This window comes from Pristiophorus japonicus, chromosome 22 (assembly GCF_044704955.1).
Source record: "Pristiophorus japonicus isolate sPriJap1 chromosome 22, sPriJap1.hap1, whole genome shotgun sequence".
Lineage (NCBI taxonomy): Eukaryota > Metazoa > Chordata > Chondrichthyes > Pristiophoridae > Pristiophorus > Pristiophorus japonicus.
In genome coordinates this window covers 51,058,720-51,074,242 of record NC_091998.1, presented here as the reverse complement: position 1 = coordinate 51,074,242, position 15,523 = coordinate 51,058,720, and positions in this window count along the sequence as shown.

The window sequence follows — 15,523 nt, the reverse complement described above, 5'->3', positions numbered from 1 at the left end:
CTGGTTCTGGACTTCCCCAACATTGGGAACATTCTTCCTGCATCTAATCTGTCTAAACCCGTCAGAATTTTAAACGCTTCTATGAGATCACCTCTCATTCTTCTGAACTCTAGTGACTACAAGCCCAGTTGATCCAGTCTTTCTTGATAGGTCAGTCCCGCCATCCCGGGACTGACAGCAACAACTGAAACAACAACAACAGCAACAACTGAAACATCATAAGAACATAAGAAATAGCAACAAGAGTCGGCCATATGCCCCTCGAGCCTGCTCCGCCATTCAATAAGATCATGGCTGATCTGATCATGGACTCAGCTCCACTTCACTGCCCGCTCCCCATAACCCCTTATCCCCTTATCGTTTAAAAACTGTCTATTTCTGTCTTAAATTTATTCAATGTCCCGGCTTCCACAGCTCTCTGAGGCAGCGAATTCCATAGATTTACAACCCTCTGAGAGAAAAAATTACTCCTCATCTCTGTTTTAAATGGGTGGCCCCTTATTTTAAGATCATGCCCCCTAGTTCTAGTCTCCCTCATCAGTGGAAACATCCTCTCTGTATCCACCTTTTCAAGCCCCCTCATAATCTTATACATTTCGATAAGATCACCTCTCATTCTTCTGAATTCCAATGAGTAGGGGCCCAACCTCCTCAACCTTTCCTCATAAGTCAACCCCCTCAACTCTGAAATCAACCGAGTGAACCTTCTCTGAACTGCCTCCAAAGCAAGTATATCCTTTTGTAAATATGGAAACCAAAACGGCACACAGTACTCCAGGTGTGGACCCACCACTGTAGTAAGACTTCCCTGCTTTTATACTCCATCCCTTTTGCAATAAAGGCCAAGATACCATTGGCCTTCCTGATCACTTGCTGTACCTGCATACTATCCTTTTGTGTTTCATGCACAAGTACCCCCAGGTCCCGCTGTACTGCGGCACTTTGCAATCTTTCTCCATTTAAATTATAACTTGCTCTTTGATTTTTTTCTGCCAAATTGCATGACCTCACTCTTTCCAACATTATACTCCATCTGCCAAATTTTTGCCCATTCACTTAGCCTGTCTATGTTCTTTTGCAGATTTTTTATGTCCTCCTCACACATTGCTTTTCCTCCCATCTTTGTTTCGTCAGCAAACTTGGCTATGTTACACTCTGTCCCTTCTTCCACGTCATTAATAAAGATTGTCAATAGTTGGGGTCTCAGCACTGATCCCTGCGGCACCCCACTGGTTGCCAACTAGAGAATGAACCATTTATCCCGCCTCTCTCTTCTCTGTTAATTAGCCAATCCTCTATCCATGCTAATATATTACCCTCAACCCCGTGAACTTTTATCTTGTGCAGTAACCTTTTATGTGGCACCTTGTCAAATGCCTTCTGGAAGTCCAAATACACCACATCCACTGGTTCCCCTTTATCCACCCTGTTCGTTATATCATCAAAGAACTCCAGCAAATTTGTCAAACATGACTTCCCCTTCATAAATCCATGCTGACTCTCTGCCTGACCAAATTTTGCTTTTCCAAATGTCCTGCTACTGCTTCTTTAATATTGGACTCCCAACATTTTCCGAACCACAAATGTCAGGATAACTGGTCTATTGTTTCCTGCTTTTTGTCTGTCTCCTTTTTTAAATAGGGCCGTTACATTTGCAGTTTTCCAATCTGCTGGGACCTCCCCAGAATCCAGGGAATGTTGGTAAATTGCAACCAATGCATCCACAATCCCTGCCGCTACTTCTCTTAAGACCCTAGGATGCAAGCCATCAGGTCCAGGGGATTTATCTGCCTTTAGTCCCATTATCTTACTGAGTACCACCTCCCTTAGTGATTGTGATTGTGTTAAGCTGCTCTCCCCCCATAGCCCCTTGACTATCCACTTGTTAGTATTGTTAGTGTCCTCTACTGTAAAGCCTGATACAAAATATTTGTTCAGAGTTTCTGCCATCTCCATGTTCCCCATTACTAATTCCCCGGTCTCGTCCGCTAAGGGACCAACATTTAATTTAGCCACTCTTTTCCTTTTTATATACCTATAGAAACTCTTGCTATCTGTTTTTATATTTTGTGCTAGTTTACTTTCTTTGTCTATCTTCTCTTTCTTAATCATTTTTTTAGTTGTTCTTCGTTGGCTTTTAAAAGCTTCTCAGTCTTCTGTCCCCCCACTAGTTTTGGCCACATTGTATGCCGTTGTTTTTAATTGGATACCGTCCTTTATTTCTTTAGTTAGCCACGGATGGCTATCTTTTCTCTTACACCCTTTCCTCCTCACTGGAATACATTTTTCTTGAGCGTTGTGAAATATCTCCTTAAATATACACCACTATTCATCAAACGTCCTACACTTTAATCTATTTTCCCAATCCACTTTACCCAACTCTGCCCTCATACCTTCATAGTCTCCTTTATTTAAGCTTAGTACGCTGGTTAGAGATCCAACTTTCTCACCCTCCATCTGAATTTGAAATTCAATCATGCTATGATCACTCATTCCAAGGGGATCCTTTACTAGGAGATTGTTTATTAATACTGTCTCATTACACAGGACCAGATCTAAGATAGCCTGCCCCCTGGTTGGTTCCGTTACATACTACTCAAGGAACCTGTCCCTTACGCACTCTATGAACTCCTCCTCAAGGCTACCCTGACCAATTTGATTTGTCCAATCAATATGGAAGTTAAAATCACCCATGATTATTGCTGTTCCCTTTTTACGCTCTGACCAACATCATCATCATAGGCAGTCTCTCGGAATCGAGAAAGTCTTGCTTCCACTCCTGAAGTGAGTTCTTTGGTGGCTGAACAGTCCAATACGAGAACCACAGACTCTGTCACAGGTGGGACAGACAGTCGTTGAGGGAAAGGAAGGGTGGGACTGGATTGCCGCACGCTCTTTCCACTGCCTGCGCTTGATTTCTGCATGCTCTCGGCGACGAGACTCGAGGTGCTCAGTGCCCTCCCGGATGCACTTCCTCTACTTAGGGCGGGCTTTGGCCAGGGACCCCCAGGTGTCAGTGGGGATGGTGCACTTTATCAGGGAGGCTTTGAGGGTATTCTTGTAGCATTTCCTCTGCTCACCTTTGGCTTGTTTGCCGTGATAGAGCTCCGAGTAGAGCACTTGCTTTGGGAGTCTCGTGTCTGGCATGTGAACTATGTGGCCTGCCCAGTGGAGCTGATCAAGTGTGGTCAGTGCTTCAATGCTGGGGATGTTGGCCTGAATGAGGACTCTGATGTTGATGCACCTGTCCTCCCAGGGGATTTGTAGGATCTTGCGGAGACATCGTTGGTGATATTTCTCCAGCAACTTGAAGTGTCTACTGTCTGATCAACAGAGTTGATACTGTTAGAGGGCCAATAGACTGCGGCTACCAGTGACTTTTTCCCCTTATTGTTCCTTATCTCCACCCAAACTGTTTCAACACCCTTATAATTTGAGCCAATATCGTTTCTTACTATTGCAGTGATTCCATCCTTTATCAATAGAGCTACCCCACCTCCTTTTCTTTTCTGTCTACCCTTCCAGATTGTCATCATCATAGGTAGTCCCTCGAACGAGGATGACTTGCTTCCATGAGTTCACAGGTGTCTCGATGAAGGACCCGATGTTCCAGTCCTGAACTCCAATTGAGGGGGTAGAAGATGCCCGTGCGTGGATTTTTTAACGTGTGGTAGCCGTTGCGCATCAGCCACCACACGGGCTTGATAGAGCTAGGTCTTGGTCCAGTGGCAAGGATTAACCAAGATGACTGGAGACCAGCTCTGCTGCACAGACCTAGAAACAACGGATCAGAAACAACAACAACAGTAACAACTGAAACCAACAATTGAAACAACAACAACTGAAACCAACAACTGAAACAACAACAACTGAAACAACAACAACTGAAACAACAACAACGGAAACAACAACAACGGAAACAACAACAACGGAAACAACAACAACTGAAACAACAACAACTGAAACAACAACAACTGAAACAACAACTGCAGCGACAACTACAACAACAAAACAACAACACAACTAATTTGTATTTATATAACGCATTTAACATAGTAAAACTTCTCAAGGTGCTTTATAGGAGCGATTAGCAAACAAATTTTGACACCGAGCCACAGAGGAGATATTAGGGTAGGTGACCAAAAGCTTGGTCAAAGAGGTAGGTTTTAAGGAGCATCTTAAAGAAAGAAAGACTTGCATTTCAGGACATCCCAAATCGCTTTACAGCCGGTGAAGTACTTTTTGAAGTGTGGTCACTGTTGTAATGTAGGAGATGTGGCAGCAAATGTGCGCACAGCAAGCTCCCACAAACAGCAATGTGATAACGACCAGATAATCTGTGTTTGTTATGTTGATTGAGGGATTAATATTGTTCAGGACACCGGGGAGAACTCCCCTGCTCTTCTTCGAAATAGTGGCCGTGGGATCTTTTACATCCACCTGAGAGAGCAGACGGAGCCTCGGTATAACGTCTCATTCAGAATTTGTTATCGGACGGACAGCCAGATAGCACGGCAATACTGTGCATTTTTTTCACTCTGTTAAGTTCTGAAGGCTGCTGCGGACACCTTTGTCCAAGCCATTCTAGAGTATTAAAAATAACGTGTACTGACTGGCTCCTAGCATGGCCCACATAACTCCTTCCAGCTTCTTTCATCTTGTAAGTGCATTGGGGACCGTCGCTGTCTCGATTCCTCCCAACAAACTGCAGCTCAGCACCTCTTTTAAAGGATTTCAACAAAAACTACATGGTTGAAGGAATATTTTAAGAACATGTTAATATCATTGAGACTGAACGTCCGCCTACAGCATATTTCTGGAGAAGTTAAGATCCATTTATGTGCACGATTTGTGCAAATTGAATCTTTCAACTCGCACAGATCTGTGAGAACTAATTGATGTGGCGCTGAAGGAATCAACTCAACACTCAGTCAGTCAATCATAGGCGGTACCTCAAACGAGGATGACTTGCTTCCACATGAGTTCACAGATGTTTTGAATGAAGGACCCGATGTTCCAGTCCTGAACTCCAGTTGAAGGGTGGAAGATGCCTGTGTTTGGATTTTTTTAACGTGTGGTGACCGTTGCACACCAGCCAACGCACGGGCTTGACAGAGCTAGGTCTTGGTCCAGTGGCAAGGGTTAACCAGGACGACTGGAGACCTGCCATGCTGCACGGGCCTAGTGCGCACTCATATCGCAGTGTGGGCTGGCCCGTGGTGCCCCTGGGCCCTCGGCTCTTCTGGGCCCCGTACCCTCATTCGCCACACCTTCGCCCCAACCTTCCCGCTCCTCCGCCACAAACATTCGCCGCACCTCCGCCCACGATGTTGCAGGGCCCGGCACTAAACCGACGCTGTCAATGTGAGAATGAAGAATGTGGTCCAGAGTCTTAAATATACTAAAACCTGCAGTCTTTAGAAAGCCAACAGTGTGCATAGCAATGGCGAGTGGCCGACAATGAGTGTAGTTTTCAGTGTCAGCCGTGGCTCAGTGGGCAGCACACTCGCCTCGGAGTCAGAAGGTTGTGGGTTCAAGTCCCACTCCAGGGACTTGAACACATAAATCTAGGCTGACACTCCCAGGGCAGTGCTGAGGGAGCACTGCACTGTCGGAGGTGCCGGCTTTCGGATGAGATGTTGAACCGAGGTCCCGTCTGCTCTCTCAGGTGGACATAAAAGATGCCATGGCAATATTTTGAAGAAGAGCAAGGGAGTTATCCCCGGTGTCCTGGGCCAATATTTATCCATCAATCTAAACAAAAAAACAGATTATCGGTTCATTATCACATTGCTGTATGTGGGAGCTTGCTGTGTGCAAATTGGCTGCCGCATTTCCCACATTACAACAGTGACTGCACTTCAAAAATGACTTCATGGGCTGTAAAGTGCTGTGGGACGTCCGGTAGTTGTGAAAGTTGCTATAGAAATGCAAGTCTTTTCTTTCTTTTCAACCTGGGTACAAAGCAAATGAGTTGTGGGCAGGCCAAGAAAACAAATGGAGTTTGCACAACTATCTGGTTAAGATGAGAAGCTCCCTCCCCACTGCAGTCAAGTGCAGTCTTTCCCCAAAGCTGGGGTAAACCATCAACAGGACACAATGGGAAAATACAATCGAGTTCAGACCTCTATCCGCGAGAGGCAGAGTACCTTGGGACCAGCAAACTGGGCCAAAATAATCTCTTCCAGTTCTGTCTGTTCCTATCTTCCTATGATGCTCCATTCTTGCAGGCTGAAGCACAGCGGAGCCCACACAAACCCGTCAACATACCCTCAAGAAAATCCATCATATTGTTCAAAGCCCTGCCAAATGCACTGATTCAAGCCAGCGTAGCCCCACCCACGCTACAAAGCCCCCGGGAGAACAGGCACACCAACATTTGCGCCCTCGACCAGGCCAACATCCCCAGCATTGAAGCACTGATCACACTTGATCAGCTCCATTGGGCAGGCCACATTGTCCGCATGCCCGACACGAGACTCACAAAGCAAGCGCTCTACTCGGAACTCCTTCATGGCAAACGAGCCAAAGGTGGGCAGAGGAAACATTATAGGGACACCCTCAAAGCCTCCCTGATAAAGTGCAATATCCCCACTGACACCTGGGAATCCCTGTTCAAAGACCGCCCTAACTGGAAGAAGTGCATCTGGGAGGTCGAGAGCATGCAGAAATCAAGCGCAGGCAGTGGAAAGAGCGTGCAGAAAACCTGTCCCACCCTCCCTTTCCCTCAACGACTGTCTGTCCCACCTGTGACAGAGACTGTGGTTCTCGTATTGGACTGTTCAGCCACCTAAGGACTCATTTTAAGAGTGGAAGCAAGTCTTCCTCGATTCTGAGGGACTGCCTATGATGATGATGATGTTAACACCAAGCCCAGCACTGCACTGTTGTCGTGTAATGACATACAACTAGATTGACTCCTGGGAAGACAGGATTGTCCTATGAGGAGAGATTGAGGAGATTGGGCTTATACTCTCTGGAATTTAGAAGAATGAGAGGTGATCGCATTGAAAAATATAAGATTCTGAATCGGATTGATAGGTTAGGTGCTGAGAGGCTTTTCCCCCTGACTGGAGAGGATAAGAGGTTGGTCATTTAGGACTGAGATGAGGAGGAATATGCCCAGGCGTTGAGTATATTCAAGGCTGAGATCGATAGATTTTTGGAGTCTATGGGGAATCAAGGGACATGGGGATTGGGCGGGGAAGTGGAGTTGAGGTCGAAGATCAGCCATGATCTTATGGAATGGCGGAGCAGGCTCGAGGGACCATTTTTATGTTCATATGATACAACCATGCCAATAAACCCATTCTCGGAACATTTACTCCAGAAAATAGCATGTGAGCAAAGGTGCAATGATTTAACCAAAATATTACATTTAGAAAGCAAGATTAGGAAAAGGAAATATTTATACGGCTACACATTCAAACAGCAATTAGGACTACAACGTCCTCAGATTGAAGTGGTGCCTTAATTTCAATGACACCATAATTACCTAAAAATATATATTTTTAATGAATCTTCCTTTGTGGAGACGGGCGTTGTTGCGGGGGTGGAAATAGGCCGTCTTGGTGATGGAGCGGATACGTGGTCAGAAGCTCATCTCGGGGCCATTTACACCACCAAGGTTGCGAACCGCCTGGTTCTGCCGCAGACAGTTGCCACGGAGAGGATGGAGTTGGTGACTAAGAAACTGAGCTTGTAGCGGGGACCGCAAGCAATGACATTTCTGCTCATCCAGCACTGGATATCAGACAAGCAGTCTTATCAATTTAGAGACAGTGGATGTTTTTTTAAATAAGGGTTCACGACTCATCCCTAATTGCCCTTGCGTGGTAAGCCAATTTTGGAGTTAAGAATCAACCACATTGCCTGGAGTCACATATAGGCCAGACCGGTTAAGGACGGCAGATTTCCTTCCCTAAAGGACATTCGTTGTAATGTATTTGCTTCATAGATTCACTGCTTAAGAATTCACAGCAACACATTGCTATTAAGAACTAGTTGGTTTATTAGCAATGGATTAATATATGAACTCACTGCCTGGAAGGGTGGTGGATGCAGAAACCCTCACCACATTTGAAAGATGCTTGGATGGGCACTTAAAGTGCCGTAACCTGCAGGGTTACGGACCTGGAGCTGGTAAGTAGAAATTAGACTGGATAACCTTTTGTTGGCTGGCGCAGATATAATGGTAAGTATTGCAGGGAGTTGAATAATGCCAGGGTGATCTCCTAGACTAGTTTCGATCGCCTGGATGGGTTGGAGAGGAATTTTCCCAGATTTTTTTCCCCCAATTGACCTGGGCTTTTATCTAGTTTTTGCCTCTCCCAGGAGATCACATGGCTCCGGTTGGGGTGGAGTGTAGAATGTTTCGGTGCAGGGGGTGTCGCAGTTGTGTGGGGCGGGCTGGGTGCTCTTTAACTTTCCGCCATTGTTCATTGTTCATAGGTTTATATGTAACCTGCAGGGCTGCTGACCGAGGGCCGTGTGGCTCTTTGTCAGCCAGCGTGGACACGATGGGCCGAAATGGCTTCCTTCTGTGCTGTAGATTTCTATGTCAACAATCACACTACACATTACCAGTTCATCCACCAGGCTCATCATGGATCCCTCGAACCAAACTGGCTGGGGTTTTATTGAGTCGTGTGAACATCACGTGACTGGCTAAGCCACTCCCAACTCAACAGCTCTACCAACTTGTGAGCATGCTCACATATTACACTCATGAACCAGGTGGGTTTTTAACGACAAACCGGTTGTTTCATTGTCACTGACACTAGCTTTTTAATTCGAGATTTATTTAATTGAATTTAAATTCCCCAGCTGCCATGGTGGGATTTGAACTCATGTCCCCGGATCATTCGTCCAGTCCTCTGGATTACTGGTCCAATAACATAACCACTATGCTGCCGTACACTTACAGTGCAGCCTGTGTAAGTGTGATTTCTGTGAAACGATAATTAACTTTCTAGTGATGTCGCAAGTGAATAGAGTCGTCTTATAAATTATGGACAATATATTTAAATAGTATATGAAGATAAGTAGTACATCTGTTTTCAACTTCACAAGATGTCTTCTCTCTGTAGATCAACTGAGACATGCCCAGATTTTATTCAATGCACGCAAACAGCAGCATAGCCAACGGCAGTATTGAGGTGACATCATTGTACTCCTGAACACATTTCAAATTGCCATCTGCATGTGTCACTTTGCAAGACATGATGAGCATTTTGCAATCTCAGCACTGCAGAAATCACATTCCATTCAGAGTTTGAGTAAAGTAATGGAGGCATTAACCCTGGAATCATTTAAAAAAGTAAGTGGGTGCTGGTGATGGAGAAGTAGAAAAGAAACATCAGGATTTTTCTGTGTAGATGAGTTCAGATGGGAAAAGTGGAACCCTTTCATCGTTATCCAGCTCTACCTCACCACCACCACTCTCGACTCCCTGCCCGCATCCCCCTCCCAACTGTCTCTAAATTGACAGACTGCTTGTCCGACATCGAGTTCTGGATGCAGAAATTTGCACAGCTAAATATTGGGAAGACCAAAGCCATTGACTTTGGCCCCCGCCACAAACTACATTTCCTGGCCACCAACTCCATCCCTCTCCCTGACATCTGTCCAAGGCTGAACCACACTTCGCAACCTTGGGGTCGTGTTTGACACTGAAATACTTCCACATGTCCGCTCCATCACCAAGATCGCCTACTTCCACCTCCACAACACCGCCCAACTCCGCCCCTGCCTCAGCTCATTTGCTGCTGAAACCCTCATCCATGCCTTTGTTACCTCTAGACTAACTCTCTTCTGGCCGGCCTCCCATTTTCCACCCTCCATAAACTTGAGTTCATCTAAAACCCGGCTGCCCGTGTCCTAACTAGCATCAAGTCCCGTTCACTGATCACCCCCTGTGCTCTCTGACCTACATTGGTCCCGGTCCGGCAACCCCTCAATTTAAAAATTCTCATCTTTGTTTTCAAATCCCTCCATGGCCTCACCCCCTCCCGATCTCTGAAACCTCCTCCAGTCCTACAAGCCTTCGAGGTCTCTGCGCTCCTCCAATTCTGGCTTCTTGTGCATCCCCAATTTTAATCGCTCCACCATTGGCGGCCGAGCCCTCACCTGCCTGGGCCCTAAGCTCTGGAATTTCCTCCCTAAACCTCTCTGTCACTCTCTCTTCCTTTGTGACGCTCCTTAAAACCTACCTCTTTGACCAAGCTTTGGATGAGCACAAGTTTAGGGAAGGGTGAGAGGCCGACCAGGAGAGCTTTGGAATAGTCAAGACTAGAGGTAACAAAAATCAGTGGACTGAGTGAATTTAAAAGATTGTCTAATTCATAAGACGCTGCAAAACGCCAAGTTGAACAAATCACGGACTGTTTGCTTGGGTGGCTTTGCTCCTGCCTCGGGCAATTGTCCGACAACAACTGGACTAATTGTTCCAACAAATGTATCTAGATTTTTGTGAGTGAGGATTTTTTAACCCCTTGTATCGTATTAACGAAGCCCAAAGCAAACTAAATCAACAACAACCACTTGTATTTATCATCATAGGCAGTCCCTCGAAATCGAGGAAGACTTGCTTCCACTCTAAAAGTGAGTTCTCAGATGGCTGTACAGTCCAATACGGGAATTATAGTCTCTGTCACAGGTGGGACAGACAGTGGTTGAAGGAACGTCGTTGAGGACGCTAACGGTGGTGTATCTGTCTTCCCAGGGAATTTGCAGGATCTTGCGGAGACATCGTTGCTGGTATTTCTCCAGCGACTTGAGGTGTCTACTGTACATGGTCCACGTCTCTGAGCCATACAGGAGGGCGGGTATCACAACAGACCTGTAGACCTATATTTATATAGCACCTTTAACATAGTGAAATGTCCCAAGGCCCTTCACAGGAGTAATTTGAGATGAAAAAAATTAACACCAAGCCACATAAGTAGATATTAGCGCAGGTGATCAAAAGCTTCGTAAAAGAGGTAGGTTTTAAGGAGCACCTTGAAGGAGGAAAGAGGCGGAGAGGTTTAGGGAGGGAGTTCCAGAGCTTGGGGCCCAGGCAACAGAAGGCACGGCCACCGTAGGTGGAGCGATTATAATCAGGGATGCTCAAGAGGGCAGAATTAGAGGAGCGCAGACATCTCGGGGATTGTGGGGCTGGAGGAGACTACAGAGAAAGGGAGGGAGCGAGGCCATGGAGAGATTTGAAAATAAGGATGGGGATCCTAGACGGATATGTGTTATTCATCGAACCATATTTGCTATGATGCCGATCCCTCCTGCTATGTTTAACAAGTCAGGATTTCAGACCATCAGCTTATTGCTAATCCCCTGTCCGTGCCGCAGAGTTTTAGGGATGACCAGGGTGTAAACTTATGTGTGAAGAGCTGCTGTGGGAAGATTTCCTCTGATGACTGTTTCGAGTAAAAATCTAAACAGGCTCTAAGAATGTCTTATGATGATGCTGACATCCATTAACCAAGGGAAATCTCTTATCCTGTCCATTAAAGTTATGTTTTGATGCTATTTTGTTAAAAATAATAACTTCAGCTATAGTTGCAGTGTAAACGTCTGTGTGGTTGGCCATTTTTTTTTCCTTTGTTGATCCCACGGAGCTGTAATTATGGCTGATTTCTATTTTCTGTACTGAATTTAGCCCTGTTCCCGGATAAGCACACACTGACTGAGAGACAGATCAAACGCCTCATCACGGGTTGCACCTGATCAAAGCAACTCAAGCTGCTGTTTTCCACGTTATTTATGTTTATAAATCAGCATTTGAAGTGGGATTTAATGCCGCGCCTGTGTCTCGACCCAATTTATCTTCACAAATCCCTGAAATATATTCGGCGGCAGGAAACGGCTGTTATTTTGCTTTATAAGAGTAACCACTCATTAAAGCAGGTTGCAGTACAGTCACAGAGTAATTCTCAGACGCGAAATTCGCGTACGTCAGTTAAAAGCTACTTCAATACAAACGAGCCAAAGGTGGGCAGAGGAAACGTTACAGGGACACCCTCAAAGCCTCCCTGATAAAGTGCAACATCCCCACCGACACCTGAGAGTCCCTGGCCAAAGACCGCCCTAAGTGGAGGAAGTGCATCTGGGAGGGCGCTGAGCACCTCGAGTCTCATCGGCGAGAGCATGCAGAAATCAAACGCAGGCAGCGGAAGGAACATGCAGCAAACCTGTCCCACCCACCCTTTCCCTCAACCACTATCTGTCCCACCTGTGTCAGGGACTGTGGTTCTCGTATTGCACTGTTCAGCCACCTAAGAACTCATTTTTAGAGTGGAAGCAAGTCTTCCTCGATTCTGAGGGATGGCCTATGATGATGATATGACTTCAGTATAGTCTTTTAAAGAGGCAGGAGTAACGATGGCAGAAATGGATATTATGCTCTGCTCAGCATCTGATACAAGACAAACCAGATTCTACTTTCGTGCAACCGAGCTGTTTAAGGATCCTTTATCAGGTTAAAAAGTAATGGCACGAACTCCGCTGATAGCAAAAGGGGGAAAGAAAGAAGTGGAGAGAAAGACTTGCATTTCTGTAGCACCTTTCACGACCACCGGACATCTCAAAGCGCTTTACAGTCAATGAAGTACTTTTTGGAGTGTGGTCACTGTTGTAATGTGGGAAACACAACAGCCAATTTGAACACAGCAAGTTCCCACAAATAGCAATGTGATAATGACCGGATAATCTGTTTTTTAGTGATGTTGATTGAGGGATAAATATTGACCGGGCATAACTCCCCTGCTCTTGCTTCGAAATAGTGGCCGTGGGATCTTTTACATCCACCTGAGAGGGCAGACAGACCCTCGGTTTAACGTCTCATCCAAAAGACTGCATCTGCAACAGTGCAGCACTCTCTCAGCACTGCACTGGAAGTGGCGGCCTAGATTTTTGAGCTCACGTGTATAGAGTGGGACTTGAACCCACAGCCTTCTGAGGCTGCTACTAACTGAGCCACGGCGAAAGATACAAGAATCAGTGTAACTGACCCTTTTTAAGGGCCAACTAATGATCATTACGTGGCTGTTCCATACACCCGCTTTGCGGAGATCCAGAAACCAAAAATGCAAAAGCACCCACAAGAAGCTGAGAGAACGCCTTGGCTCCATTGCTGATCTAAAGCAGATCAGATCTCATTTTAACATCTCGTCCACACAAGACTACCTTCGACTACTCCCTCAGATGTAACATGGAACAGTGAAATCCGTCAGACAGCCCACTGTGTGGGAGTACTGCCTTGTAGTCAAATTACCACATTTGCACCATCTCTGCATCACAGCCATTTCTCCTTATCTGATCACTTTTTTTCCATGAACGCCTCCACAATATGTCAGTCTTCAAATGCAACATCTCCTAGAGTACTGGGATATTTTGAATGATAAATTCATCATCCTTCGAGAAAGATTGACTCCCAGCGCCATTGCAGAAGTTGCTGTTTTTTGCCTTTCTATGTATTTCGCTTTATATGTCATGCCATTTAACATATTCTGCTCCCATGATGTGTGTCAGCTGTGGCTCAGTGGGCAGCACCTTCGCCTTGTCATCAGAAGGTTGGGGGTTCAAGTCCCACTCCAGAGAGTTGAGCTCAAAAATCTAGGCCAACGCTCCCAGTGCAGTGCTGAGGGAGTGCCGCACTGTCGGAAGGGCCGTCTTTCGGATGAGACATTAAACCGAGGTCTCGTCTGCCCTTACGGCTGGCTGTGAAAGATCTCATGGCACTATATTGAAGAAGATAAGGGGAGTTATCCCTGGTGTCCTGGCCAATATCTATCCCTCAATCAACATCAGTAAAACAGATTATCTGGTCATTATCACATTGCTGTTTGTGGGAGCTTGCTGTGTGCAAATTGGCTTCTGCTTTCTGATATTACAACAATGACTACACTTCAATATAGTACTTAATCGGCTGGAAAATGCTTCGGGATGTCTAGTGGTCGTGAAAGGCGCTATATGAATGCAAGTCTTTGTGTTGTGAATCGTGTCGCCACTGGTCTTGCTAACAGTAGCTCATTGAGACTGCCTTACTTTTCAGCAAATTCAGTTTCTCTCAGTTACATCATTACAGGATTTCTAAGTGTGCACAAAAAAGAATCAATTCTATCTCCCTCAATGCGTGATTTATTACAATTTAGATTCTAGTGTCACTGCAAGCTTCACGTTAATTCAATCAGTTGTGGTCCAGAACATCTTGAAAATGCAATGAAGGACTTCCACCAGCAGAGGGCTCTCACTGTCTGCAAAGCATTTTGCTGCAATTTATCCTGATCCAATCTAACCTGCTCGCAATTCTACAGCACAGAAACAGGCCATTCGGCCCAACAGGTCTGTGCTGGTGTTTATGCTCCACACCAGCCTCCTCCCACCTTGCTTCATCTCACCCCATCACCATATCCTTCAATTCCTTTCTCCCTCATGTACTTATCTAGTCTCCCCTTAAATGCATCGATACTATTCGCCTCAACCACACCCTGTGGCAGCGAGTTCCACATTCTCACCCTGGCATGGCAGACTAATTGAACAAATACTTTGGTTTTGTCTTCACGAAGGAAGACACAAATAACCTTCCGGAAATACTAGGGGACCGAGGGTCTAGTGAGAAGGAGGAACTGAAGGAAATCCTTATTGGGCGGGAAATTATGTTAGGGAAATTGATGGGATTGAAGGCCGATAAATCCCAGGGGCCTGATAGTCTGCATCCCAGAGTACTTAATGAAGTGGCCCGAGAAATAGTGAATGCATTGATGATCATTTTCCAACAGTCTATTGACTCTGGATCAGTTTCTATGGACTGGAGGGTAGCTAATGTAACACTACTTTTTCAAAAAGGAGGGAGAGAGAAAACAGGTAATTATAGACTGGTTAGCTTGACATCAGTAGTGGGGAAAATTTTGGAATCAATCATTAAGGATGAAATAGCAGCGGATTTGGAAAGCAGTGACAGGATCGGTTCAAGTTAGCATGAATTTATGAAAGGGAAATCATGCTTGACAAATCTTCTGGAATTTTTTGAGGATGTAACTAGCAGAGTGGACAAGGGAGAACCAGTGGATGTGGAGTATTTGGACTTTCAAAAGGCATTTGACAAGGTCCCGCACAAGAGATTGGTGTGCAAAATCAAAGCACATGATATTGGGGGTAATGTACTGACGTGGATAGAGAACTGGTTGGCAGACAGGAAGCAGAGAGTTGGGATAAACGGGTCCTTTTCAGAATGGCAGGCAGTGACTAGTGGAGTGCCGCAGGGCTCAGTGCTGGGACCCCAGCTCTTTACAATATACATTAACGATTTAGATGAAGCAATTGAGTGTAATATCTTCAAGTATGCAGATGACACTAAACTGAGTGGTGGTGTGAGCTGTGAGGAGGACGCTAAGAGGCTGCAGGGTGACTTGGACAGGTTAGGTGAGTGGGCAAATGCATGGCAGATGCAGTATAATGCGGATAAATGTGAGGTTATCCATTTTGGCGGCAAAAACACGAAGGCAGAATATTATTTGAATGGCGG